The 27,961-nt window shown below is 40.0% G+C and overlaps 1 protein-coding gene across 4 annotated transcripts in view; it reads right to left on the bottom strand.

Moving 5' to 3' along the window:
* Myo1b (myosin IB) overlaps positions 1–27,961 on the bottom strand; it is a 172,214-nt gene that overhangs the window by 90,035 nt on the left and 54,218 nt on the right. The window lies entirely within an intron of this gene.

Raw genomic sequence — 27,961 nt, forward strand, 5'->3', positions numbered from 1 at the left:
TCATGCAGGAAGGATGGGAAGAGGGGGCATGAGAACAAAGGAAATCTAAAACCTATAAAAGGGGCAAGACTCCTCCACTCCCTCAGGCACCAACTTTAGACCCCCTCCTCTGAGGAGGAGTCTCTGTCTTTCCCTCTCTGTTCCATCCTTTAAATAAAACTTTTTGATCTTGCCCTTTGTGTTTCTCAGGTGTTCAATCTTCAACACGGGGGAGACAGGACTTGGAACATGGTATCATCTCTGTGGCATTTCCGTCATGAAGCTACTACATTTACAATAAATGCAATCTCTTGAGACCCATCAGGCACTATAGGATTTGTTATGGTTCTTGTCCAGTCCTAGGCTCCTCAGTTCCTCACTCTGATTATCAATGACAAAGGGCACCTCATCAAGGAAGAAGGCCAGTCCTCTTGCTGACCTCTCCTTCCTCGAAATGTACTAATAAGTTTTGATACCCCTAGCTATTTGAAAAATACTTCTAACAATATGGATAATGTGTTTACAATAGATCTTCCTTTAATTCATTTGTTCACAAGCACTGACTGAGAGTCTACTATGCATCAAGAACAAGCCGGAAATGTGGCGATTAATCAACATTCAGCCTCTTTTATGAGTTCTCAGTCAAAAGCACAGGAGTAATTAATAGGAAATATGTAGCCAAGACTTTGAGCCCAATAAAGACAAGCAAAGCAGTGTAAAGCAAGGCAAGGACCTCAGGGGGGTAGAACCTGGAGGAAAGAGAACCTTCAAGAGGTAGAAAAAGGTGGTCCTACAGAATTAATCAGCAATGCCCGGCATGGTGGTGCACTGCTATAATATCAGCAACTTGGAAGCTAAGGCAGGAGGATTGCAAGCTTGAGTTCAGCCCCAGCAATTTAGCAAGACCCTCAAAAACTTATCAAGACCCTGTCTCAAAAAATAAAAAAGGACTGAGGATGTAGCTCATTGGAAAAGCTCCCCTGGATTCAATTCCCAGTAGCAAAAGAAAAGAATTAGCTGGGCACAAACAAAGGTCTAAAATATGATGATAAGATGGAGACAAGTCAGGGAGAGCATTTATGAGCAGTTCTATTGTGCTGGAAGGCAGAACATAAGGTAGAGAGATGAGAGATGAGCTGTCGAGATAGACAGGCAGATTCCAAATTAAGAACAATAGAGTCACATGGAGCCACACTGCAGGACTGTAAACAGGAGAGTAGCTAGGTTAGAAAGTCATTAGAACTAAGAACAGCAACATTTACCATGTATTAGAATTGTCCCCAAGCCCTTTATGCTTAAACGCTTTAAATCTCACAAAACTAGCACAAAGAAGAACATAATTTGCCAGGGTCACACTGGCAGTATGACACAGTGGAGCCAGAACTGATCCTGGCTCTTGATCACTGGCATTCAGCACCTCTGCATTTGGGCTAAATCACAGGGAGACAGGGGAGCATGAGAGGGAGGGAGACTGGTGAAGAACCAGGATGCAGGGAGAGGTCATATTTGGCCATCTAGACCACACAGGGCTTTCCCCACCACTTTTCTTCTGAAGGTGCATTATATCTAGTAAGTACCTCCAATGTGCCAGAAGCTGAGGGAGAGGGAGATATCCTTATATTCATAATGGAATTTAGTATTCAACAAAGCTCTTCAAAGTAAATGTCAGGCATCTTAAGGAAAAATCATCCTGACACGTAACAGGAGAAGCCCATGATCCCTTTCTCAGAAGGGTACTTGCTAACTTGAACCCAGAAATACTAGGAACTACATTCTTCCCCATCGCATGTGTTCTCTTACAATGATTTGTTAGCATATCTTATCCTCCAGCTGGATTTCGGTAAAAGCCTAAAAGACAGTTACCCTGAGCCTTGTTTTGTAACCTTCACATCAATGAGCCTATGTCCCTGCACATGTAATAAGTAGATTCTAAACATATTTTTGAATGAATATATGAATAAGAGGAAAAGGAGAGATAAAGAATATAATGGTGAACAGGGTCTTTTTAAGCAACAGGTTACTCTAGCTTGCTCATTTGAACAGTGTACCCCTGACTCCTTCAGTATCTCAAAGCCCTTCAAACCATTCTCTATAAAACCAAAGCCATGCTTGAGATCCAAGGCAGCTCAGCGTTCTCAGTCTTCTCTAGCATTCTCTGATTCCCAGGGCAGAAGCAAGCACCCACCTTGTGAATCACCACATAAGGAGGATGGTAGGGAAAAGCAGAAGATGGAGGCAGAAAACATCTCAGATGTGACTCTTGGGGCCCAGATCTGTATGGCCACCTATGTGACCTCCAGCAAATCACTCACCCTGGCAGAACTTGTTTCTTATCAGCCACTTTAGCAGAATAAACAGAAGTATATGGAGGTGCTTTAAAAAGTATCAAGCCCAGAATGAATGTCAGAACATCTTTGTGTATTATAATTAGTTACAAAACCATCCTTCTATCCCCTACCAGAAAGAGAAGCTTCTAGTGGATTAGGGGCTTTCTATCAAGGTGCCATTCACAGCACCATAAGCCTAAATCATAATCAATACCAAGAAACAAATGATTGAATGGGTGGACTTTCTCCAAGCAGGGGCAAAGTCAGCACTGGAGTGAGCTCTGTAAAGAACAGTAAACCCTGAAGATTCAGTTCTCCTATGGCCTTTGTGCAGGCAAGGAAAGCTTTGCTTACGTATCTTATTAGCCTTCCTCTCGTCCTACTCCTCCAACTTCTGGACAATAATTCAGAGATGCCACTTCCATTATCATCTTTGGTAAGCCATGCAGGAAAGCACACTTTGGCAAATACAAGTAAAGTTCTCCGATCATACATATTTATGGAACTCATCATGGACTGTTTAATTCAGGCCTTTGAATTAAAGTCCTTCTAGGACTGCAGTTTACCTTTGTACACCATTACTAGATCCACAGTAATGGAAAATGACTTCAAAACTGAATAATCACATAACACACACAAGAGATCACCAAATGACCCTCCATGGATCTACTGAGCTAAAACACCTAAACTGAACTAGCTTATTTTTTTGTTTGTCCAAAAAAGAAGTAGTCACTTCTTGGGAATTGGTTCAAGCACCTTCCCCTACCCATCTACTCCACTCCCCCTGGATAACAAATCTGCAAATGATCAAGTCCTTTATATAAAATGGTATAGTATTTGCATATAACCTAAGCTTATCCTACTAAATACTTTAAAGCATCTCTAGATGACTTATAATACCTAGCAATGTAAATGCTATGCTAACGGTTGTGATGCTATATTGCTTTGGGAATAATGGCAATAAAGTGCATACATGTTCAGTACAGATGCGATTTTCTTCCCTAATATTTTTGACCCTCAAGATTGGCTGAATCGGGGCTGGGATTGTGGCTCAGCAGTAGAGCACTCGCCTAGCACAGGCAAGACCCAGGTTCGATCCTCAGCACCACATAAAAATAAAGGCATTGTGTTGTGTCCATCTATACCTAAAAAATAAATGTTAAAAAAAAAAAAAAAGATGCTCACCTTTAAAAAAAAAAAGATTGGCTGAATCCATGGACCCAGAGGGTGAACTCTATCTATGTATCCCTGTCCATAAAGACAGGGCTGATTCATCTAATGGAGAGTACAATCTTAACATAAGACAAAGGCGAAAAGAGGTACTTATTTGTTCAAGGCTTTCAATAGCCAATGACTTTGAACTGACGTGACACTTTACCAATGAAAATATTTCAGCCTGAAAAAGTTTGTTTGTACTACTGACACACTCATCTCAAGTACAGTATAAATATCATCACACTTACTGCCTACAAACACAGATTTTTCTTTTACTTTTTCTTTTTTTTTAAGACCAGGTAGAGGGCCCTGAAGAGTTCGTCTTCCTCTCTGGCAACGTTAGCACATACCCATCCCCAAGGCCAACATTTATAACTGTAAACTGAAACCACATGCCAGTCCTCCAAACCTCTCTATAATTAAGGAACCTAAATAAATCTTTAGAGAAGTTTTTAGTTAAAACCAGTTGTGACCCATATGCTTCTCATTATTTTGTGACCATGTCAGCATTGTTATTTACCACACACAGAAATGAATGGTTAATTATAATACAATGACGATAACGAAAGGGGGGTGAGCATGGTTTCTGACCCACCGCATCAAGAACATGGTTTTACCAGCTTCTTCTGTCCTCTCCTTGAGTTCCAAGAACAATAGGGGCAGCCCAATATTTCCACACAGCTCCCCTTGGCTTCCAGAGCAGCTACCCAGCTGTTCATGGAGAGTCAAGAATCCCAGCACCAAGTATGTTCACTGCAAGTTTCCCAACAGCTGTATCTATCACTGAGGTTTGGGGCTCATCTGTTATTTTCCGTCAGGGTGGAATGCTGGGTTGCACGTTCAACACAGCCCAGCTGCTGCTTACTTCCTCTTCCATCTTATTTCTGTTCAGAGTGTTAATCACAGAGGTTCTGCATTCGTGGTCATCAGGGGCAATGTCAGGGCTTCTTTTCCAAAACTCCATGCTCCCCACCCTGCCATTTCCTTTCTCAGTTTGTTCACCCCAAGCAAAAAGCCAAAAGACGTCTGTGAAACCCAACACACTGCCACCACTACCTCAATCTTCTGCTCTCCAGCCTTTCCCTGGTGAGTCACTTGAGAATGCATTCTTCAAAGCATGCCTCCTCCATTCTTAGGACTTTTACTTAGTTCACAGTACATGTACCAGAACAAAATTTGTCTCAGGAAACCCCTGAACTTCAATAACTGTCTCTACCTTCGCATTTCAAGTATTTTTCTTCAAAATGGCGCTCTGTTTCATTCAATCCTGAATCCTGGTGCATTTTCGAATCACACCAGGGAAACTCCTCTCCTGAATTCAATCCTCTTGATTGAACTGAAATAGCTCAGTCTCAAAATCCTAACCTACAACTGAGATCTACAAATCTCAACTATTTCTTTCCCTTTCTAGCTCTGGATCAGCCCCAAACACAGTGTTTCTAAACTAAGCAACCCAAAAATTGTTTTGTTTTGTTGTTTTTTTAATGGCTAATCTCCATGTGTTCCACAACTCTAACCTCATATTGAACTTAATCAAGGGCTTAGGGAGTCCACAAGAAGGAAACAGAGGAGATGGAAAAGAAACCTGAAGGAATTTTTAAATTTTGTTTTTTAAGGCAAGTCACCACGTTGGCCTTGCTGGTCAAATATTTTGCCGATATCTTTATATCTACAATGGTCTCAAACTGGTTATTCAGAAATGGTTGCCTAACCTGGAAAATATCACCTTGTTAAATCAGTGTTCTTCCTCCAGACATGCATCCTATCATATCTTAAAGGAAAACATCAGGGAAAGTAAGTTTTTGTCATTATTTGTTTTTTACCCTGGAAAGCATAATTGTGCTCTTGCCCTCTGCCAGTACAAACATAATAAATTAACTTATTTCACAATACCAGTATCTCCTCAAAGCCACAACACTTATAAGCATTCCTAACTATCCAAGCTTCAGAGCAAGAGAAGACGGAGAACAAAAGGAAGCCCTTTTCAAAATAAATAGGCAAAACATACACTATAATGTTAAAAGGAAAGACTGTGAAAACATTCTTGAGACTGGGAATAAGTGAATGGTATATAGACCTATAATCAGCTGGAACCATTTCTACATTTTATATAAAATGGTACAATATTTATGGTATATAGAACAACCACAAAGTAATAGCACACAGTTATACAGCCAAATAGTGGGAAAAAAAATACACGAAATTGTGAAATAAAAAATAATAATAAGCCAAAAGAGGGCAGGAAAAGAGGAGGAAATCAGAAAATAATTAAATGGTAAACTAAGCCAATCACATGAATTAAATGTGATTAAACATTAAATATTAATGGACAAAATACTCCCAACTAAAAGGCATGGCATATTGTAATGGGTATTAAAAATAAGATTCAAGCCAGGTACAAGCCTGTATCCCAGTGGCTCAGGAAGTGGAGGCAGGAGAATTTCAAGTTCAAAGTCAGTCTTAGCAATAGTGAGGTGCTAAGCAACTCAGTGAGACCCTGTCTCCAAATAAAATACAAAGTGGAGCTGGGGATGTGGCTCAGTGGTTGAGTGCCCCTGAGTTCAATCCCTAGTACCTCCCCGGCCGCCCAAAAAGATTCAACTGTGTACTACCTATAAAAGCTACACTTAAAACGTACCATGCAAAACATTGATGGGTCAGAGAACACTGTACTTCTCTTTTACACATCTAAACTAAAAACAAATTCCTACTTGCCATTCCAAAATAAGAAAGAAGTTATACCATGATATATGACAGCAAGTACAGGAAAGATTTGTCTTAAAAATTATCATTTTCTAGGAATATTTTATGAACATTTAGTTTCTAAGTTCATAAACACTCTTATATCCTAAACAGAAATAGCCCTATTGCTTTCTTTCGGCTACAGAACAGGAAATGGCCTGTTTCTATCGGCTACACATAGAAAAAGTTTCACTGAGATGAATCATTTTAAGATGACATCTGTTCTGTAATGACAATAGTAAAGCATCAAATAAAAGTTTAAAAGTCAGGCTTTGAAACAGGACATGATAAACAGGCACAAAATGTTTCTTAATTCTTTACAACCTTACTGGTTTTCAAAAAACAGACTTTCCTTGCCCCAGGTCTGATTCACAGACGGCCTTGGTCAACTTCATGCATATCAGGTCTCTCACTATTTTTTATTGGATCACTCAAAAATGTATTTTAATCTTGACAACCAAATGTAACCACTAAGAGGACAAAATCGCAGCGAATGTTCTGTGTATATAAAAAGCATTGTAAAAAACCAGGCATAGAGGCACATGCCTGTAATCCCAGTGGCTCAGGAGGCTGAGGCAGGAGAATCAAGAGTTCAAAGCCAGCCTAAGCAACAGCAAGGAGCTAAGCAACTCAGTGAGACCCTGTTTCTAAATAAAATACAAAAAAGGGCTAGGGCTGGGGCTCAGTGATTGAGTATCCCTGAATTTAATACCTGGTACCAAAAAAAAAAAAAAAAATTGTAAAACAGATGTGTTATAATGTTTCAAGGAAAAATAGTAATCCTACATAATTGGACAAGAAATTCTTTTACTTCAGCATTAGATTAAATAAGAAAAGATCTTTATTTTCAAAAGTTCACAAGATAGTTACAGAAAATAATTTAAACCTTAAGGTTATAATCTTCTCATGATGAAGCAGCTAGGGACATATCCAAATTCTTTAAGGCCCACAGGCTGGACCACATAATGGAAACCCCCTCATTTGCCCAGACCCAACAGACTGGCTGAAAATCACCCATCAGAATAAACACCTTTCCTTCTGCAGGACTGACATGGAGGTGGATGGGGCTGAGGGTGGCCTGCAAAGGCCAGGTATTGGAGACAGGCTTTAGGAAGCAGATAAAAGGTTTAGGGAGACTAAATTTTCCCAGGAAGGAAAAAACTGGGTTTGAGATATGAAAGCAATAAGGAGGAAACATCTGTCTTCAGGCCCTGGAAGCTGCTCTTTGGAATCCACTAATAATCCCTGTGCTGCTGAGGACTTCCTGCTGAAAACTTCAACTGCTTCAGAGAAAACAGTACCTAGAAATGCCCTAAACTGGAGCAAACCAGCACAGGGGTAAAGCCCTTCATGCCAGCAGGATCCTGCTGGGGCTTGGCAAGAGGTCAAAAGCAAAGACCAACTCCCTGTCTTTATCAGTCCTTGTCACTACAGGACCTATCCTGTCTTTATCAGTCCTTGTCACTACAGGACCTATCTCAGGAATGCTTCTATCTCCCAGACAATCCCTTAACTAAGGTAGAAGGGTGTGGAGGCAGGGCAGCCCTCTCATTCACAAAGGCAGGGTTCCCAAGGGTGCTCAGCAACATCTATGAGGGAAGAGGCAGGACTCACCTGCAGGGCTCTAAGGATCATGATCCAGACAATCTGCCTGTAGAAGCTTATGATCTCAAGGAAAGACACTCAAGTCCCCCAAGAAAGGGAGGTGGGAGAAGGTAATAAACACATCAGCAAACTCCTAAAGACATTCAGAAAAGGGTGGGGTGGGGTGGGGATGATTTCTACTGAGAAAAATACACCACAGAAAACTGTAAAATCTTAACCCCCAAAGCATATGTGAGGAGGCTGGGAGGAAGCAGTGAGGAAATTAGGTTATTTCCCCTGTACAAAAATTAACCAACACCTGATCTGGGAAAAGAACAAATAGACAATTGGGGCTTTTAATTCAAACTCAGTAAGGCCTCAAGGTATTTTTAGTATCTCTTCCAACAAAAGAATTCTAGCAATCATCTTTTATTACTCAACTCTCATTAAAGTAACTGCAGAGTCTACAAGAACCTTTTCTAGTTCAAAGTAAATGCAACACAAATGTTTCAAACTTTTTTTCCCCACAATATGTCTCATTTCAATTAATTTTAGAGTCAATTTTTATGACTTTATTACAAGCACCTAAATCCGAGAAATACTTATCCCAGGAGAAGTTACTCTAAAACACTTTTGAATCACCTGTAGGACTGTGCTGAACTTAAGATTTACTCATAAAAGTGAAAAGAACGATTTCAAGTTCTCAGAGTGCTAATATTTTTCACTGTTGTTCCCTACAGTGCCACTTGGCATGCCTCTTTCTGTGTTGATTATAGAAAAATTCTGAGATGCCCGAAGGGCCAGGACAGAGGGGAAGAGAGATAAGGGAAATAAATCAGTTAATGACTGAGATTCAAACCAACAAAAAACTATTCCACATTCCTCAACAAATGTCGAAACCTTTACTCAAATCCCAGGTGAAGGAACCACCAGGCACCAGTACATCCTGCTTACAACCCTAACCAGTCTGGAAGCAATGAGTACCTCTCCTAATGGATTGTTCTTCCACCAGAAAACATTCCTCAATTTGCATCCCTCCACCCCTCTTATCTACAGCCAGGGTAGACTCAATGCAAACAATTTATGTTTTCCTTCCCTGAATTCTCATTATAAAAATGTTCTTGGCTTCCGGGTCCAGCAGACACCTCCAACCCTACTAGCCTTGCTGTTAGTAGCTCGGGAAACTTGTCCCAGGGTAGGTCCTTTTCTGGATAGCATCTGTAATGGTTCAATAAACTCTTGAATTTCAGAGGTCCTTTGACCTCAAGAATTTTGTTTAACAGTGTCTCTTTTTAAAAATATTTTTTAGTTGTCAATGGATCTTTATTTTATTTATTTTTATGCAGTGCTGAGAATTGAACCCAGTGCTTCAAACATGCTAGGCGAGTGCTCTACCACTAAGCCACAACCCCAGCCCCTTAATAATGTCTTTTGCTCTAACTCTGAAATACACATTCTAACATACCTCACATCCACAGCTCAAATAGTTAGACTGTACAGTAAAGTCAACCTTTCAAGTTTACAATATTCACATGAAAACTGCTGTACATCATCTAACTGATTGTCTGGGGCACCTGCCAGGTATACAGGATACAATGATGCAGGCATCACAGCTTCATCTTAGTAGGACAGGACGCAGGAGGGCCATCCACGACGGAAAACACTGTGCTAGAGACCTGGTGTACTGCCAGGTACTACAGAGGTGCAGAGAGAGAGATCTGGTCAAGGTTATCACAGGGGCATGGGGTAGAGATGGCATATAAACTCAAAACCCAAGGACTTACGCTTTGGTTAAAAAACAAACAATACACAAAGGAAAGGGAGTGTAGTATTGAAAGGTTATCAACTTAAAGCTTTGTTTTAAAGCCTCATGGGACTGTCCAAGGGATGGGTATAAAGTTCCCTGTTCAGTACCTGAAATGCAGCAGGGACTCAATAAAAGACCAAATTTAGCTCCCTAGGAGCTAAACTTGTGGGTTTATATTATAAAATCAAGGTCACAAAGCTATTAACATTTGGGAGAACCAGATCAGCAGCCATTTCACAGAGTGGCTACAAAATTCAACTACATAAACAAATATAAATGAGATGCCTGAATAAACAGATGCATGTAATGTACATATATAAATACACAGACCACTGTGTCTACACCACAGTGTCTGGGTTTGCATACATTTTTGCAGAGAACGGAAAATGAATTGGAAAAATAATAAGAACAATGCTGAGTCTTCCTGGTTAACAGCTAAATTCACATCGAAATACTGTAAAGGAGGAAACATTCTGGAAATATTTATCAGGCAAAGGAATACAAAGGATATCACCTCTATAGACTCCAGTGGCAGTTTGAACTCATTATTGTGATCCAACTAGGTGTTAATTTAATTATGTGAGGACAAGTCATTTGATCTCTGTGGCTAACTGAAAATAACAAACTTACTCAAAAGCATGAAAGAAAAACTGGCTGAGGGAAAAAAAAACTTTTTTTTTTCCCATAAAAATTTTGTTTTTCTTCTTTCTTCCAGGCCATCTAACACCTTTCAAATCCACCCCTTCCCCCATCATCAGCTCTGTCATTGACTTAGCTGAGTCCCTCAATTCTGGCCTTCAGTAATCTCTTATTGGGGTTTTCTATTCCCAAGCAAGACATCTGCACAAGCCAACTTGAAGCAACACTTTCAAAATACACAGACATTGCTTTCATTGCCACAGCTCTTCCTCCATTCCCAATTTTGTCCCCATTGTGGCCAGATTTAACTTCTGGCTTTTAGGTACTTCTGCAATAAAATTTGTTAGAACTCAAAGCAAGGTTGCATCAGTTTTGTCCCCCCAAAGCTACAGTTCTAAGGAGCACTCTGATGTTATGTGGAAAGTATTTGTTTTGCTTAGGCACAGCAAGAAGTGTTAGCAGCACGTCTGAGGCTTTTCTAGGCAGTCTGGACTGGACTGCAGGGATCCTAAGGTGGCCCAGTGGCTCCCTTCCCCCACACCCATGTTTTACTATATACCTATTGAAATAAGGCTTGCAAATTCAGGACATACACACAAAAAAGTAGAAATTCTTCCTCTAGGTTTACAAATAGGAAACAAATAAGTTTAATTATGACAGAGCCAAATCCATGTCTGTCTTTTAAAGACAAAATCAATTACTTGAGGGTAAAAATCAGAGGATTGGGATTCAGACCATCAAGAAAGAAGTCCCCTCAGAGAATGAACAGGCTCCTGGCCTAGAGTGACTGACAGCTTTCTCCAAGAGGACCAAGTGTGGTCAACGTAGGACCATGGGATGGCTTCTCCTTATGCAAGAGAATAACCCTCCTCTTGCAAGGGGATCTCACTTCCATTCCCTCCCTTACCCCAGTGTCCTTCCTAGTCCCCACACTAGGGAAGGGGCTTCAACACTAAGGTAAGGGAAGCTCAAGATGCCAGCTCTGTTCTGTACATTATTTGGTTACTAGTTACTATTTTTTAGGGTGTTTTTTTTTTTTTTTTTTAAGCTAAAATGGCTTCAAATTGGCCACCTAGAAATTATTAAACCAAAAGCATTATATGCAACTCTGCCTGTAGGCCTCCTTCTTTGCCCTCCTCCCCCTCCTTATTGGAGTTACCCTGAAACACCCAATAAGGTTGTTCCTTCCTCCAAGTTTCCCTGGTTCTCCAGCACTCCCTGGCAGAGCCTGGCTGAGACTGGAAACAGGGGATGGGTAAACAGACACACTTTAAGCTACACTGCTGCTTGGGCAAGACTGAATGCCGATACACAGAAAGTGCTATGAATACAAAGGGTTTCAAATAACTCTAGCGTGGGTCCTTTACATAGCAAGTGCAGCTCCAAAAGGAATCCAAATTTGGAGTAGTCTAATCATCCACTTGAAGGTTTTTTAAGTCATATGAATATGCCTGCAAAGTAACCATAAGAAAATGAATGAGTAGAAATACCATATAAAGGGTACATATATATTTGAAAGAAACAAGCACTTGAATCTAGAAGTAGGTAGTGACATTTATCACTACACATCAATAGGGGAAAGGCATTTGATAAAAGACCTTGGCCACAAAGACAACCAAATTTTTGAGCAACAACTTACCCACTTGAACTAAGAATTTTAGAATAAAGAAAAGCCTAAAAGCCAGCAATAGTCCTCCCAGTGTAGGGGAGAGAGAGATGCTGGATAAGCAGCTTTACACCCAGAGGCTCTCTGGAGACGAAGCTATGCACAGAACCTGTCCATGTTTTCAATACAGGACATAAAGCTCAATGCAAGTTTACATCTTCAATAAGAAAGCTGCCTTTCAGTATATCCACACCAATTTCTGGTCACCCAAGAAGGTCAAAACCAGGCAAGCTGCCCTGAGACAGAAGCCTATCTTAAGAAGGTTCATTTCCCAACCTGTGTGTAAAGTTTACAAAGAAGCAGAGCCCTTGCCAGAACCAGCCAACCATCTTTCCAGGTTCATCTCTGGTGAATTTCTTGCCTGTCACCTCATTCTAGGAGTCCCTGACCTGTATCCTTGATCTAATAAGTGAGACAGACTTTTTTGGTTTAGTTTCTGTTCCTTGAGCAAACGAGTTACAATGCTCCATCCGAGTGTCTAGCATGATGCCTGACATGTGGTATATGCTCAGAATATATTGCTAAAATGAATCCTAACATTGTCCTCTCTCATTTCAAGCAAGAAAAAAAAAAAAAATCAACCAAATTAATTTATGACATTTTCAAAGTCTATGTTTGCTTACCAATTTTGGTGATTTTACAAATAACCAAATAAAGGAGAAATCCAAAGAAATATTATTTAAGTGTACATATGTAGGAGCACATTCATTTGTTTAGAAAGAAAGACCTCTATGGGTTTAAAATGCTCAAAAGAAGAAAGTTTTAAAAGAAGTGGCTTCGATTTTAAACTCTTTAGCTAAATTCTTTATTTAGGTAAATTTCTTAGGATTCGGCAATTTTCCCTAATGCTAGCGTACAAAAAATTCTATTTGAAGACAGAGGCCAAGAGTCACATAAAACCCACTTTTTAAAGGTGGTCAAAGTATAGTTACATTTATACCAGTGAAATTTTAGGATCCTGCTGATTCTTGAACTAGGGAACAAAGGCAATTAGAGTCACCTTCAGATCTGGCAAATGAGAGTAATCTTGTTGTTACCCTTCCTATAGTTCCCAGCTGACATGCCCTCTCCAAAAACACAGTCACTTCTCCAGGTTCCCCTTGAGCAAATGATCACTTTTATCCTAATTTTCTTCTTGAGTTCTGTAGCCAGTATTTATTGAGTGCCTATAATCTAGCAACTGTGCCCAGTATGTCAGGGGACATGCAAATGAAAATAAGGCTCGGGTTCAAGGGCCTCTCTTATCAGTCCTCAAGAGTACCCATCATAGTCCACTTCCACCTATTCTCAGCAAAAGACCTTCTCTATTAAAGAAGGATTAGAGTTTTGATGTTCTGTATTGATGTTCTGAAGAGGTATTTTTTGCACCAAGAAAATTAATGAGACTTGCAGAGTGGGGTACTCAAAATTTATGGATAGAGAATAGATTTTCAAAAACTCCAATACATTAAATCTTTATATCCTGAGTCCCTAAGAGACGGCCTAGAAAAGCTGCAATGACAACCCTCTATTCCTTACTCCTAGGTCTTCCTAGATCTGATATGCTGTTGAATCCAACCAACTTAGTGGTATGTCCCAGCAAGTACCAGAAGACCCTCACTAGAGTTTTCTATATGCCAATAATAGGCTTAGTAATAAGGGAGAAAATCTGCAGAGATTTGCAGGGGGTGGGGAGACGGACCCTATCTTTGGAGAACTGAATACTTACTAAAGAGAGAATTCCCTTCAATTTTCATGAACAGTTAACTAGGTAATTTAACTCCTAAAATGACTCTGTCAATGGTTCCCACCTTGTTGCTTAATAATAAAAAAGAAACACAATTGCTCTCTTTAATTATGTATACTTCAAATACCTACTGATTGAGAACACAATCTCTGCCATAGCTCCCCAGCCCAAAGAGGGGCAACCAGGACTATGCCTAGTTAGCTGCTGGATCACCACCATCAACCAGTTCCAGTCTAGAGAAATTTGTATTTGTCATATGCCTTACGACCCACAGACATAAGAGGCCATCAATTTCAAAACAGCCTTTGCAGTTTCCAAAACTGACACAGCCTATTACTCATTGTATTTTACATCTGAGCCAACCAAGTGTGGAGGTGGCACATCTGTAGTCCCAGGTACTCAGGAGGGTTGGGGCAGAAGGATCCCTTGGGCCCAGGAGTTTGAGGCCAGCCTGGCTAAGCCCCATCTCAAAAAAACAAACAAACAAACAAAATTAAGGATCTTTTATTAGCAATAGAGTATGGATTCTATAGGCCCTTACCACAGAATATAGCTTCCAATGATCTGAAGACCCCTTTTAATCTAAGCCCAATTATAAGAAACAGGAAAAAAAAAAAAAAAAGAAAACCCTCACAGAATTAGGAAGCACCTGAAGGAAAAACTATAATCTCCTTATCCTTTTTTTCTTCAATCAAGTCAAGCCATCAATAAGCCAAGCAATTGTACCAGTGGATCTCATTCTTGGTGCACCCTGGAATCAGCTTGGCTTCATGCCTTTCCTCCTTCCCCACAGCTTCTGAGGGAATTCTGCAGTGGTTCTAGTACTTTGGTGTTATGTCCTCTGTTCCACTTTGACCTAAGAAGCTGCTATATAAAATGCAGTATTCCCTGCAGGGAAGTTTTGGGAGATGTTGTTCATGATGGTATCTGTCATATTCTAAGTCCCATAAGAGAGCTCTCTTTAAAACTTAACCAGCATGGAAAACTGTGCTTCTCTTGAGCAAGCAATGTGCTTTGATCTCATATGCAAAAATAACTTTATAACTGATCATATTTCCCTTTTTATTTTGCCTACCAGGAAATGAAAAGTTCAAGTTCAAAAACAAGAGAGGAAGGGCATCACAGTATTAATTTTCACGTGGGTATCATCTATTTTTTAGGGTCCCTTTACTCTGGCTTTTCAAAGTTATTAATTCTTATTATATCAACTATAAAATGGTAAGTTACTTCCAGTTGATTATGAATGTTAAGGGACAGAATAATTAGTCAAGACAAATAATGCAATTGGTATGACTAAAATCCATGTTTGGGGGAGGAAGGGGAGATGGTAGAGGATGGACGTACAAGCCCCTTATAAGCATAGCAAAGACAATTTCCCAGAAAATTTTCATTGATTTACTTACAAGTGTAACATTCAAAACTATTAACAAATCCAGGAAAATCTTCAGTGTGCAAACAGACATGCACAGGATTACTAGAATAAAAAGACTATAGTTTAAAAATTATAGCACCAAGTCAAAGGTAGCATCCAAAACCTATTTCCCTGACTCAATTATGGAAACAGGGAGCCTTAATGCATGGCTATTGGATGGACTCAGTATCTACTTAAATTATCTGTATAGTCCAAATTCTATGCTTTATCCCCTAACCCACTGATTAACTACATAAAACCTCCCCACCTCTCCTGCAAAATATCCAGTATTCTTCATATGTATTTATTCATGTTTGTTTGTTTGTTTTGAGACAAGGTCTCACTATGTTGCCAGGCTGGTCTCGAAGTCCTGGCCTCAAGTGATCTCTTGGTCACCTAAGTGCTCAGATTATAGGTCCCATGCCTAGCTTTTTTTCCTCCTTTATTGGAAAAAAAAAAAAATCTAACTTTTCTAAAAATTTTTACTTCTTCACCTTCCCCCTCTAACTACATCCATATTTGGAAAAGAAAATTTAATTAAAGTTGGCCTTAAACACAACTCTTAAACTCCTGAATGTAGAGGAAATTGACTTTTATTCACCACCCATCTGGGAAGAGCTAGATCCAAAAAAATTAACATTGCACTGGCTTAAGTTTCAAAGCTGGTTAGAATCATTTTGCCAAAATCCCCAATAGATGAATATGTGATCAATATAGAAAAGATCAGTATCTAGTTTTCTAAAATCCCAATATATATATACTGTTTCCAAGAAAATCAATAATAGGGGAACTGAACCAAAGATAGATCTTTTGTAAAAACTATCAAGCATTTAGACACATCTTCAAATATCACATAATTCTAAGTAGGTCCATAAACAATAGTAACTAAATATGATACTATTAAAAGCTTTTACTAATAATAAACCAATAAGTTAGCAGTGTCTGTGCTGAACAGTAATTAGAAAAGGAATAACAGTAGAAAGGTTAGAAATGGATGAACAGTTTTACTTCTATAGGAATGCATTCAAATGAGATTAAAATGGAAATATAGAAATATATTGTGATTACTTATTGTAAGAAAAAAAGATCTGAAATAATTTAAGAGGACTGTCTTTTAAAGTTATACTGCTAAACTCATGTTTAAGTTCATGCATAAGCTTGCTTTACACAGTAGCCATGAGTTGAATTATCCAATGGTAACCACACTACTGAAATTATCTAGGAGACAGGAGATGATGTAATATACCCACCAAGTTCCACTCCAATTCCCCCTACTCGGGCACAAGGCAAGACACACTTCCCAGCTTCCTTCACAGTTGGGCTGGGCCTATGTGACTATGCAATGGCCAGTGAACACGGCCTGACTAAGCTCTCTCTTCAGCTTCCACCATGATCTTGAAAGCCATGGGCCCAGATGAGGAGACAAGAAAAAACAACCTGGATATCTGAGTTGCCACATGGAGGAGAGTCTGAGGAAAGCCGGGTGACTCCCTTAGAATGTGCCATTAGCAAGAAACAACCTTTGCCATAGTAAGACCTGCTCATTACCCAACCATAGCCCTACCTTATTCTAATACATTTACTACATATTTGCTTGTTAGATCACAAACACTAATTAGCAGTCACCAAAGAATAGCTGAACACTAAAAATAAATATTTCCTGAGGACCTACTGTATACCTAACACTAGGCCTGTAAAATGAGGTAGGTATGACACAGAATGCCCAAGATGAGTCCCTGGATTATGAATATAAAATACTGGAATTTCTGTTCACATTTTTTTATTCATCATTTTTTTAAAAAAATGTTTTATTCCTGTTCTTATTTATTTCATAATGTACACAATACATTAAAATAGTGCTACCCGAAGTCAACTACAGATAAGCAAACATATTGAGTAGATTTTAAGACCACCAATCTTTTTTTTTTTTTTTTCATAAAAAAAATGACAGAATTTTATTTTCAATGTGAGGGGAAGAGGACACTTGGGCAAGGTGAGATTTCTCTTTAGGGAGAAGAGAAAGCATAAGAAAATCTGTGCAGCATTAATTAAGACCACCAATCTTAAGGCAACAAATAAGCATAATGCTATGTCCTTGCTTAAAGATGCTTACTCCTATGGAAACCAAATACTTAAACAGGTAACAATAAAATATGAGAGAGTATATAATAAGCTACCATATGACAGGATACAATCCATGGGATGAACAAAATGTGACAGGACCAACAAGTAGTCTTGGTACAACATGAAAGATGAGCAGGGTTTAGGCACATGGGGAAGAGGGGAGTGAGTGTCAACAGAAACGGGGGAGGGGAGATTGAAAGAATCAGCAGGTAAGAAGAGGCCAAGTCAAGTAAAACTTGCAAGTGAAAGCTGGCTATAAACTTCTGAAACTCAACTTCTCTATTTTCACAGCTACAATTTTTACTTAGGACTGATTTTAATTTAAAAGGTTATTCAAGATCAATGCCATCTATAAGAAAAGGTAAAGTCCTTAGATACAGAGCACAGCAAAGATTTTCAAGTCTTAAAATTCATTCATGCTCCCTAAACTATGCCTGCAAGACCATGCAGCATTGGCCATCACATGACAACACTATAGTGAAAGTCATGCCACGAAAAGGAAGCAAATGTTCAAAGCATTATATGCCATTTTCTATTTGTTTTAAGAAGAATGCCCAGCAAATACCCATACATGTTTCCACACTTCCTCCTTCCTTGTAGTTGGGTTCCAGGTAATGAGCAACCAGAGCCATGACTCAGCCACATCATGTAATCATATTTAGTAACACGTGTCTATTTTATAATTTATCTTTAACATCTTCCACTGCAATTTTTGTTAACATGTCTCTGTAAACCTTAGATGACACTTCCATTTTGAATGTTGGTTTCTATCCAAAGTACTACTTATATGAGCAAACTGTGCATAAGCCTCTACTACTAATAATAGCCAAGTCAATTATAAATACACATAGAAGCAGCAGCAACATTTTGTGGCCAAATGCGAGGTAGAGTATATGAGTAAGCGAATATGTCTCTTGAAAGCAACTAAAGCAATGGCTTAGAAACTAACAGAGCAATTCCTAAGGAAACATTCAAGAGTCTTTGTCAACCCATGTTTCATAAAAATATGGAAGAAGGAAGTGGGAATGGACCCCTCCAATCTTAAGCCTTATGCACTTCCCAAAGAAATTCATCATGCAAACCATCCAAATCTTCCCTGTATCCAGATGTTTTCCAACTTTTTACTGTTGAGAAAGACTGAAGGGGGAAAAAGAGTAGAAAAGATATACATACTAATTTATTACTTTATTGCTAAATTTCTGTGAAATTGGGCTAAGCCACCTATAAGGCTTGGGATATTCCTATTGTAATGTAGGATATTCTATTCAGATCTCAAGTTGACACCCATGCATCAAAATGTTGAACCTTATTATTCAAAGGGGAGGGTTCTACATGGAAAGGAATAGACATACTTTGTGTACGTTGATAAAGGTTGAAATTGATGTACTTTGTATGAAATGTTCCCCCTCCTGAATAACATTATGATTCATCACTAATAGCAACTGGAGGTTTTGTTATAAAACATAGATGAATTAACATCTGTTTATACTTATAAGTTATTCCAACATTCAATCATTCATCACTCATTCATTAAAACATTGAATTTACACACATGGACATTTAGGTATTTTTAAAAGTCTGAAGAATTTTTCCAGTTGGTGACTGAAATGCAAGATGGTAATTTTTCCAGACACATAAGCTTGTAATTTTAAGTAATGCCCTTATCCAAACTCCCCTCCCATTACTTTGGAATAGTGTTCCTAATCCTTCAATCCTCCTGATGACTCAAGCAGACTGGTATTTGGAAGTTTTAATAAAATTAGAAATTACTTCTACATGTAGCTATCATCTCAATTCAATTACATTTTCCCTTTTCTAACACCTTGGTCCATTGTGCCATAGCCAAAACTAGTCTTTTCATGTACATTCCATAAAGCTAGTTATTACACTACAGTGGCCACCTGTTTCAGAAACTCTTTCTTCAAGACTCACTGCAGGTGGCACCTTCAGAATCTCTAAACCCCCCAATTTTTCTGTGCTTCCAACTTATTTCTTGCCTTTGCAAGCACCGTTGGCCCTCTGTGTCATTCCCCATCTGTGGATTCAATGGAACTACAGATTGAAATTACTAGAAAATAAAATTGTACTGAACATGTACAAACTATTTTTCTTATCACTATTCCCTAAGTGATATAGTATCACAATAATTTACATGGCATTCGTATTGTATTAGGTATTATAAATAAGAGATGATTCAAAGAAAACTGGAGGATTGTGTGGCTTATATGCAAATGCTACACCCTTTAATATAAGGAACAGGTGGATTTGGGTATCCTGAGAGGATCCTGGAACCAATTCCCCATGGAGAACCCAGAGATGACTGTATGCTGTTACATTAAAATGACAGGCTTGGGTTGGGGTTGTGGCTCAGTGGTAGAGGGTTTGCCTAGCATGTGTAAAGCACTGGGTTTGTTCTCAGCACCACATATAAATAAATAAAGTCTACTGACAACTAAAAAGAAAATATTAAAAAAAAAAATAACAGGCTTATGTAGCCATACCCCACCCCCACAAAAGCTCCTTAAAGAGAGAGGCCATGTCTTCTACACAGTTTCCAATCAACAGCCCCCAAATTCATTCATTTGTGCAGCCAAAGACTTTATGGAGTGGTTGCCAGGCATGTTGTAGATCTATGGACATGTGAAACAAAGCCCCTGTCCTCATGGAGATAACACTCAAGGCAGGAGGTAAACAGAAACAAATGACCACACAGTGCAATGTCAGGTCATGACAAAGGCTGTGAAGAAAAGTAGTCTAGGAGTAATGAGTGACTGGGGCAGGGACTGCTACCTTAGGTAGTGTTTTCAGAGGTTTCCCTGACAACTGAGACATCTCCTGACTGAGGCAGGAAAGCATGCCAGCCCTGGGGGGAGGGGTGACGCCAGGAGCATATGGTGCATCCTAGTAGCAGCAAGGAAACCAGTGTGGCCAGAGCAAGGTGCCAGGAAGTAAGAAATGCAGGCAGAGAGGGGACCACAGTCCAGATCCAGTGGAGCCTGGCAAACCACACAGAAGCCACTACAGGTTTCTGAGCAGCAAAGGAAAGCAATCTGGCAGGCACCTTTGAAAAAGATGGCTCTAGACAACTGTACCAACTCTGTCGAAGAACAGATGATCGGGAGGTGAGAGGGATGAGGAGGAGCCATCAGTAGAGCAGAAGCAAAGAGGACAGATAGGAGGCAAAGGACAACCACTGTGGCAGTGGAGGTAGCAAGGGAAGGTCAGGCCGGGATCACACCTGATGCTGGAATGGGTGTGGGGTGGGAGAAGGGGAAGAAAAGGTTTATAGAGTGAGTAACCCAAGGGTGGTGCTGCCACTCCCAAGGCCAGGAAAAGAGAGGGAGCAGGGCGATCCTGAGTCTGGCCTGAAGCATGCTGAGGTGTGTGTGCCATGTCCTGTGACATCCAGGGAGATGTCAAAAAGTTGAATGTGGCTGAGTCTCCTGCAGCTCCAGCTGGAGACCACCAGCACACCAAGGGCATTCAAAGCTCACAAGGCTCATGGAAGAGGTGCCTACAGAGGAGAAAAGGAAAAGACACAGAGCCGAGCCCTGGGATGTGTCAACTCAAGCATAAGAGGCACCTCCAATGCAGGGTGAAGAGGAGGCAGCCCTCAGGGTGGGAAAACAGAACAGTATGGAGGCCACAATGCCAAGGAGCTGGTCACGGTGTCAAACATCACTGATAATTAAAGGAAGAGGAGGATTCAAAATTGACCAGTGGGCAACAAGGATGATCTTGAAAAGAACTGTTTTAGTGAAATGGGAAAATGATTGCTTGATAACAGTGACTTTACTGTTATCAAAGGAGATAAATTGGGAAAAATAAGTGCACCCAACTTTACCACAGTTTTTTAATACAGGTAAACACACAAGCAGGGTGATAGCTGGGAAACTGGATTCAAGAGAAATAATGTAATGTGTATGTTGGTGGGAGTGGGAGAGGCAGAAAAAAAAGTTGATAATGTAGTAGAGATGGGAGAGCAGGCCTTGAGGAGTAGGGGTGGAGTGGGTGGGGTCCCTGCACACACGCAGGAGCTGGCTGAGATGGGAGCTGGACAGCCTAGTCTTCATAACATTCAAATGTTTACTGAGTTGTTGAATCACCTCTAGATATGTTTGGGAAAAGATGGCCCACTAATTTGGGTTTCTAAGATACCATATAGACAGTTCAATATGACCCTAGCTTCAAATGAAGTTAACATTCAGGCATTCAGGTCAAGCTTTCTAAGACGACTCATGAAAAACATATGCACAGTGTGAGTATACTATGTATACAACCAGAGATATGAAAAATTGAGCTCTATATATGTAATAAGAATTGTAATGCATTCTGCTATTATATATAAATTTTTTAAAAAGAAAAAAAATGCATGCACATGTATGAACCTTGTTTCAGATTCCCAGCACAGAGCCCTTAAAGCCTTTGGAATTTCCTGAGTAATAGGAGCGTCTTTATTATTCATGAAAAGGCCCGTTTCACCCATACCTGAGGTTAGGCTAACAAGGTGACTCATCATGAAGCCTCTAGGTATCTTCAGGACGGAGGTGTTCACCAGAAAGCCTAAGCCTATGACTAGAAGGTGAGCACATTCACTTACCAGAAGGGAGTCCTGGTGGATGAACACACTGATGCACTAGGGAGGTGGCACACCTAGAGGGTGTGCAAGCTTTATACCCACCCCACCCCCAAAGTGGCCTGCGCCTCTCTTCCATGTGACTGTTCCTGCCTTGTGTCCTTTAGATGTTAAGTGTTCTGTGACTTGTTCTATCCAATTCTCAAAACTGAAACCCTTGAATTTATGGTTGTCGGGACGGAAGTGTGAGTAGCCAGGGCACTCCATCTTTGGCCAGCATCTGAAGTGGGAGGGAGCCTCTGACCCGTGAAGCCTGTGTTAACACTGCATAGTTAGTGTCGCAGGTGGTGACCAGTTAGACATCCACTTGGTGTTGGAGAATTTATTAGTGTTAACAAAAACCATACACTTGGTGTCAGAAATGATATTAGAAAACACACATCTATGGCAAAAGGGCAAAAGGGAAGTCCAAGGAAACTGATGACAGCAGTCAATGTCTTGATGCTGAAATTTAAATTGAAGCAATGAGAAAACAGAACTTAAAAAACCCGTGCTTCCCTAAAAATAAATACAGGTATAACCAATAACTTTTAAATGCAGAAAAGGGGTGGAGGGCAGTACCTGGCGGGTCTGATTTGCTTCCCAAGCCATAAACACCTTAAGAGGAAGTTTCGATCAAAGCAACACAGCTCATGCATGAACTCAGAGCCAGGGACAGCTGAGCATGAGTTAATAATTACCTTAAAAATAAAACAACTGTATGATGAACTCATACACCAAAGAGGGAGTCAAATTTTAACTGAAACCCTTCAGAAGCACACATGGAAAACTGTAAACAGCAAGTGCCTGAGCACAAGCAGAAGGGGTCCAACCTACCGTCTGTAAGCCTACCGTCTTCCCCAGTCCAACCAAAACCACCCTCACCACAGTAGGAACTGGAACAGGGAGGTGCAGGCAAGAAGCCCCCTACTCCAAGACCATACCACACCCTTCCAGGTACCCACTGTGTTACAGAACCCATAGGGTTTTCCTCGGATATATCTCCCACCCCAGATAAGCTTTCTGTCCTTGTCCCTTTCAGGTCATAAGTAACTCTTGCCCTGTGTCCTCAGAGAACAGTCCAAATTCCAAGGCTGACCTTATAGCTCCTTCTGCCTGCTTAGTACAAATTCTGAGCACACAAGCTCTTCCTGCCCAGGCCTGGCCTTCCTCTTCTATCTCGTCTCCCCCTCCCTAGTATGCACCCTGTGTTCCACCTAGGGAACCACACAAATTTAGATCTCCGACAGGCCCTGCTGTTCTGTCTCCCTACACCTTCACATCTGCCATACCCTCTGCCTAAAACATTTTCTCCCAGCTCATCACATGGCTCACCCGCTTACTCCTCAAGGAAGACACTGAACTATCACAGTCTCAATACGGCATTGCCTGGCTACCCTAATCAAATAGTACAGCACACGGCCCTCATGCCCCTTCCCTTCGCTTCTCCATAAGCACTTGGCACTACATAAAATATCATTTATTCCATTTACTTCTCTTGCATGTTGTTGTCCACTGTGCTATAACATAAGCCAGTGGAGCCAAGATTTCCTCCCATTTTATCCCTAGTAGCTACACTAGTGTCTGGCATACAGTAGGCACTCAAATAATGTATGCTGAATGTTGGGTCAACATTCTTCCCTCTGACTGGGAAATTCTTTCCTGGGCTTGGAATCTATTCCTCATCCATGAAATAAATTCATCCTTCAAAGATTGTCCATCAATCCACTGTCCTGTTTCCTCACACCTTCTCCACAGGGGGCTGTACCATTTACTGCCCACATTCACTCCATGGTATAATTAGCAATCACACTGGCATGACCGGAAAAACCAGAACATGACCCTGCCTTTGGGGGGGGGGTTGCATTTCTCTCCCTTCTGAAGTTATTTATGTAGTGGTCTGGCTCCTGCACCAGGCTGTGCATCCATAAAGACAAATTCATATCCTCAGTACCTCACACATGTTGTGGAAGTTTAAACATGTTTATCAAAATGAATAATTACTTCCTCTTGGGGATTTCAGATCCCAAAGATAAGCTAGAGCTGGGAGGAAGCAGACCCTGGACCATGGGGGAAGCATCACGTATGTGATGGCCTGGTACATGGGGCCCTGTTCCCCTTTACAGGAGTTTCTGCCCCTGTGACAGACCCAGGCCCATCCTTATTTCCCCAGTCTCCTGAGTATGGGCCCCATACTCACTTTATGGGGTTCTGTTTATCATCCCTGCATTATGCCAGGCTCTGTCCAAACTGCTACGTGTTCCCTTTACCCTATTACCTGGTCCTACTGCCACACAAAGCAGGGCAATAGGGGTGGGGGGCAGCTTCTTCCCCATCCTCCCTAAGCACGCCCTTTCTCCTGCAGGGCTCCCCAAGTGTATTCCAACTGTAGTCCTATTTTTTAAGGATTAAATATTAGTCTAACCCTTTTCAGGGCCGTGGCCTCCATGCCACTCCTCTGCCTGAAATGAATCTTTTCCAGAATATTATAGGATTTCTCAGGGCCTGTCAAAGACCAGGAGTAACATTCTGGCAGGAAATGGCCTATTTTGCTCAGACCCAAACTTTGCCCTAAAGATCGCATCACTGCAGTTATCATGTATGCTGATGAGAACATGAGCTTTGCTTACAAATAGCCTTTTCAAAATAAATTCTCTCAAGTCTGAGATATGCATTTGGTGAGAATGGCTATTACTTCTCATTAGGAACCTAGAAATTAGAATTCTGAGACTTCCTAGACACACCAGAAACACAAGGAACACATGCATTATTACATTACAGAGATTTTCATGATAAAAAACATTAGGCTGGGGCTGGGGTTGTAGTTCAGTGGCAGAGTGCTTGCCTAGTATGTGTAAGGCACTGGGTTTGATCCTTAGCATCACTTTAAAAATAAACAAAGACATTCTGTCCCTCTACAATTAAAACCAAAAATTAGAAAAAAAAAAAAAATTAGGCTGGCACTACACCAACCTTCCTTCTTTAGTTGAAGAAGCTTCGTAATCTGAAAGTGAAATCAGCAGAGGTCTCTTTCTGCCAAGAGACTATATTCTAAAAGAAGCTACTCTGAAATAACCCCAATGAAGCAATATTCTCCCGGGAATACATGTTTAGGAGTCAAAAGCGGTAAATTCAATTCATGGAGCATTTATAGAAGCTGAGTATGTGCTAGGCCCAGGGATATTTTCCATCAAGAATCATGAGTCAGGAAGCTTTCAAGTGAGCAGTTGAACTCCCTCACCACATGGACACTGCACTGCTGAAATGAAACGCATCTCTCTGAGTCAAGAAGTTTTATAATCCATAGATTAGAATCCAGAATCAAACAAATATCCCCAAAGACAAAACACCTGCCTTCTGCTTATTTGAACCCATGATGATTATAAATGGGAAAGGACCACGTTGTTTCCAAGATGCGTTATTACACAAGATGTTAATGTTAGGTGTCTCAGTTGGGAAATAGGTCAGAGTTCTGATTCCCTCCTGCACAGGTTACTCATGCAGGTTAGAGACAAGAGTGATTTGCAGACCACAACCCATCCTCTACTGACTTGGATTACTTCAGAGACTATGGCTCCAAAGGTTGTTTTATAAGAATACCACTGAAAATCACTTTTTCTTTCACCAAAGTCTCCCTTCCCCTGGTCTTCTTTTTCCCTGATAGTGTGAACAATCTTGGCCTCTGAACACTTCAATCAGAGTATTATCTCCCTAATGAAGATGAGAATTTTGCTTGCTCACTGCTGTATTCCAGGGCCCAACGGGGTTCCTAGCACATGGTAATCTCTCAGTAAATATTGGCTCAGTAAATGAATGACTTTTCCAAGGCAGTAAGTAGAAAGCATGCTAGAGGAGAAAGCATAAAACACTTCTCTGCACATGGTGTTTTGGGAGATACTAGATCAATTGAAGACTCACCTATTCCAAAAGTAAAATGAGAAATAGTATAACAGCCTCCAGAACATCACATCAACACATATAACACACCTTTCAGACAGTACTTTCACACAGGCTACTCAAGCAACCTCTACAAAAATGCACTATCTAATTGTCACTAGAGTTCCTAAAGAATCACAGTTTTATTCACAGACTGTCTTATTCTCTGTGTTGTAGAGAAAAATATTGGTTATATAACAATGCCTAGTTTTCAGCCCTGGACCCTTAACCTAAGCTTTCTGTATACCCAACCATAGCACTCATACATTTTGAGATATAATCAGAAAAGTTCTTTACGACACTCATCTGGTTCTCCTTGAATGCAGGACTCAACACACAAGCATTCTAGCAATGTCACTCTACAGGCTATGGCATGTGATCCTGCAAAACCAGTGTCTACAAATTTAAAGGTTAAAATTTCCAGAGACAGAGGCCTCATGTCTGGACAACTGACATTAGCAACATCCAAAATCCTCCCACTAATTATTTTCCCATTTTTATGTAAGAGTAACCAAAATTTTTTCAACTCTTTAAGTCATTTTTCAAAGTTTTCAAAATTTATTGGTGGAGTTTTTCATTTACAAAAATGGAAAGACTGCTTGCTTCAAACAGTGCTTGAAACCCCTAATATAACATGACTGCCACATTATAGCCTAATTTAAGATGGAGTCAAGCTCTCTCCTGCACTGTGACTGCCAAGTAGGATTGGTAGCAGGTGCTATGATATATTCTTCCTTCTAGTAGCAAGTTCCTCCAACAAGCACGCAGACACCATGAACAAACCGAAACTGCAAAATATACTTAAAGAACAACATAAAAATAATATTTTAACTCATTTTTTAACAAAAATTCATTATATTATCTTTTTATAAACTCCTCAACATCCTAACAAGATGGTTTTACTGAACTGTCAAATATGAGATAATACAGGCCACATGGAATGAAAAATTATTCAAAATCCCTTTTGTTATACAGTTCCTAAGCTCTTAAACAAAAAAAAGGAGTGGGCTGAGGCTACACCAATCTAAGGCAGTTCCGACTGAACCCATTTACTAAGTTGTCTGAAATATACAAAGTCCTTCCTGGGATAGATTTTTCTTTTTGATCCTTATTTTTAAAGAATTTAAAAATCACACTGGAGAGACATTCCTTACCCAACTAGAAAACATACTGTAGATTCTGCCATATTTCCCTGAGGACCCCACCCAGTGATATCATGCTCAAAAGGTGCAGGTCTACCTACAAGAAGACAGGAATCTAGAGAAAAGAAGGGAGCCCCACAAAGAGCTGGATATCTGGGGGACCAAATATCTTACAAATGACAACAGAAATGTTTGTGAAAGAAATTTAAGAAACCATTCTCTCTTTATATCACTCATTTGTACATTTCTACTATCTGAAAGGCATGTAAACATTTTTTTAATTATCTGAAACTTAAAGAAAGATAAATGTGGGATACCTATAAATACATGAATTATCAGGAAACTACATGCTTCTACAGACTAACAGTGAACAACATCTCAAATCAAATTCCAAATGAAACCTGGAATAACTGGCAAAGTTTTCAAAGTCTGAGCATCTGGTAAGTTGTTTTCTATTCAAATTAAAATCAAACTCTTGAAATGGTTAAAGTTGTGTTAAAAGTCTTTTGTCATCTTATCCCCTTATATCAAAAACCTCCTATCTGATAATGCCAGGCTGGGTGTTATTAGGGAACCAAGCTAGCACTGACCCTGTTTCTCCTGTTTCAATATACCATCAAAGAAGGATATTCACAAATAGTAATGTAGGAAGATACATTAACAGAAGTAGACAATGTCCCACCAAAGAGGAGTAAGTGGTGAGAAAGAGCTTGTAAAAATACTGGAATATTATTGAGATGATATTATTATTATTATTATTACTGAGATAACATGAGAATACCCTCATAGCTTATTATTACAACTAATATAATTATCATTGTTAACAGCCGCAGCTATCCCTTACTTCAGGATTATGGCAGATTCCATAACAAGCACTTCACATACACTGATAATTTCACAATCTAAGTATCAAAGGGATATTTATCTCTCACAAAAATCCTATGAGTTAATAATTATCTTCCCATTGACAGAGTACATCACTTAACTTCTCTAAATTAAAGCCTCTTCAAGAAATTTGCTGAAGATTACAAAACTCATAAATGGGAGA

This window comes from Marmota flaviventris, chromosome 11 (assembly GCF_047511675.1).
Source record: "Marmota flaviventris isolate mMarFla1 chromosome 11, mMarFla1.hap1, whole genome shotgun sequence".
Taxonomy (NCBI): Eukaryota; Metazoa; Chordata; class Mammalia; order Rodentia; family Sciuridae; genus Marmota; species Marmota flaviventris.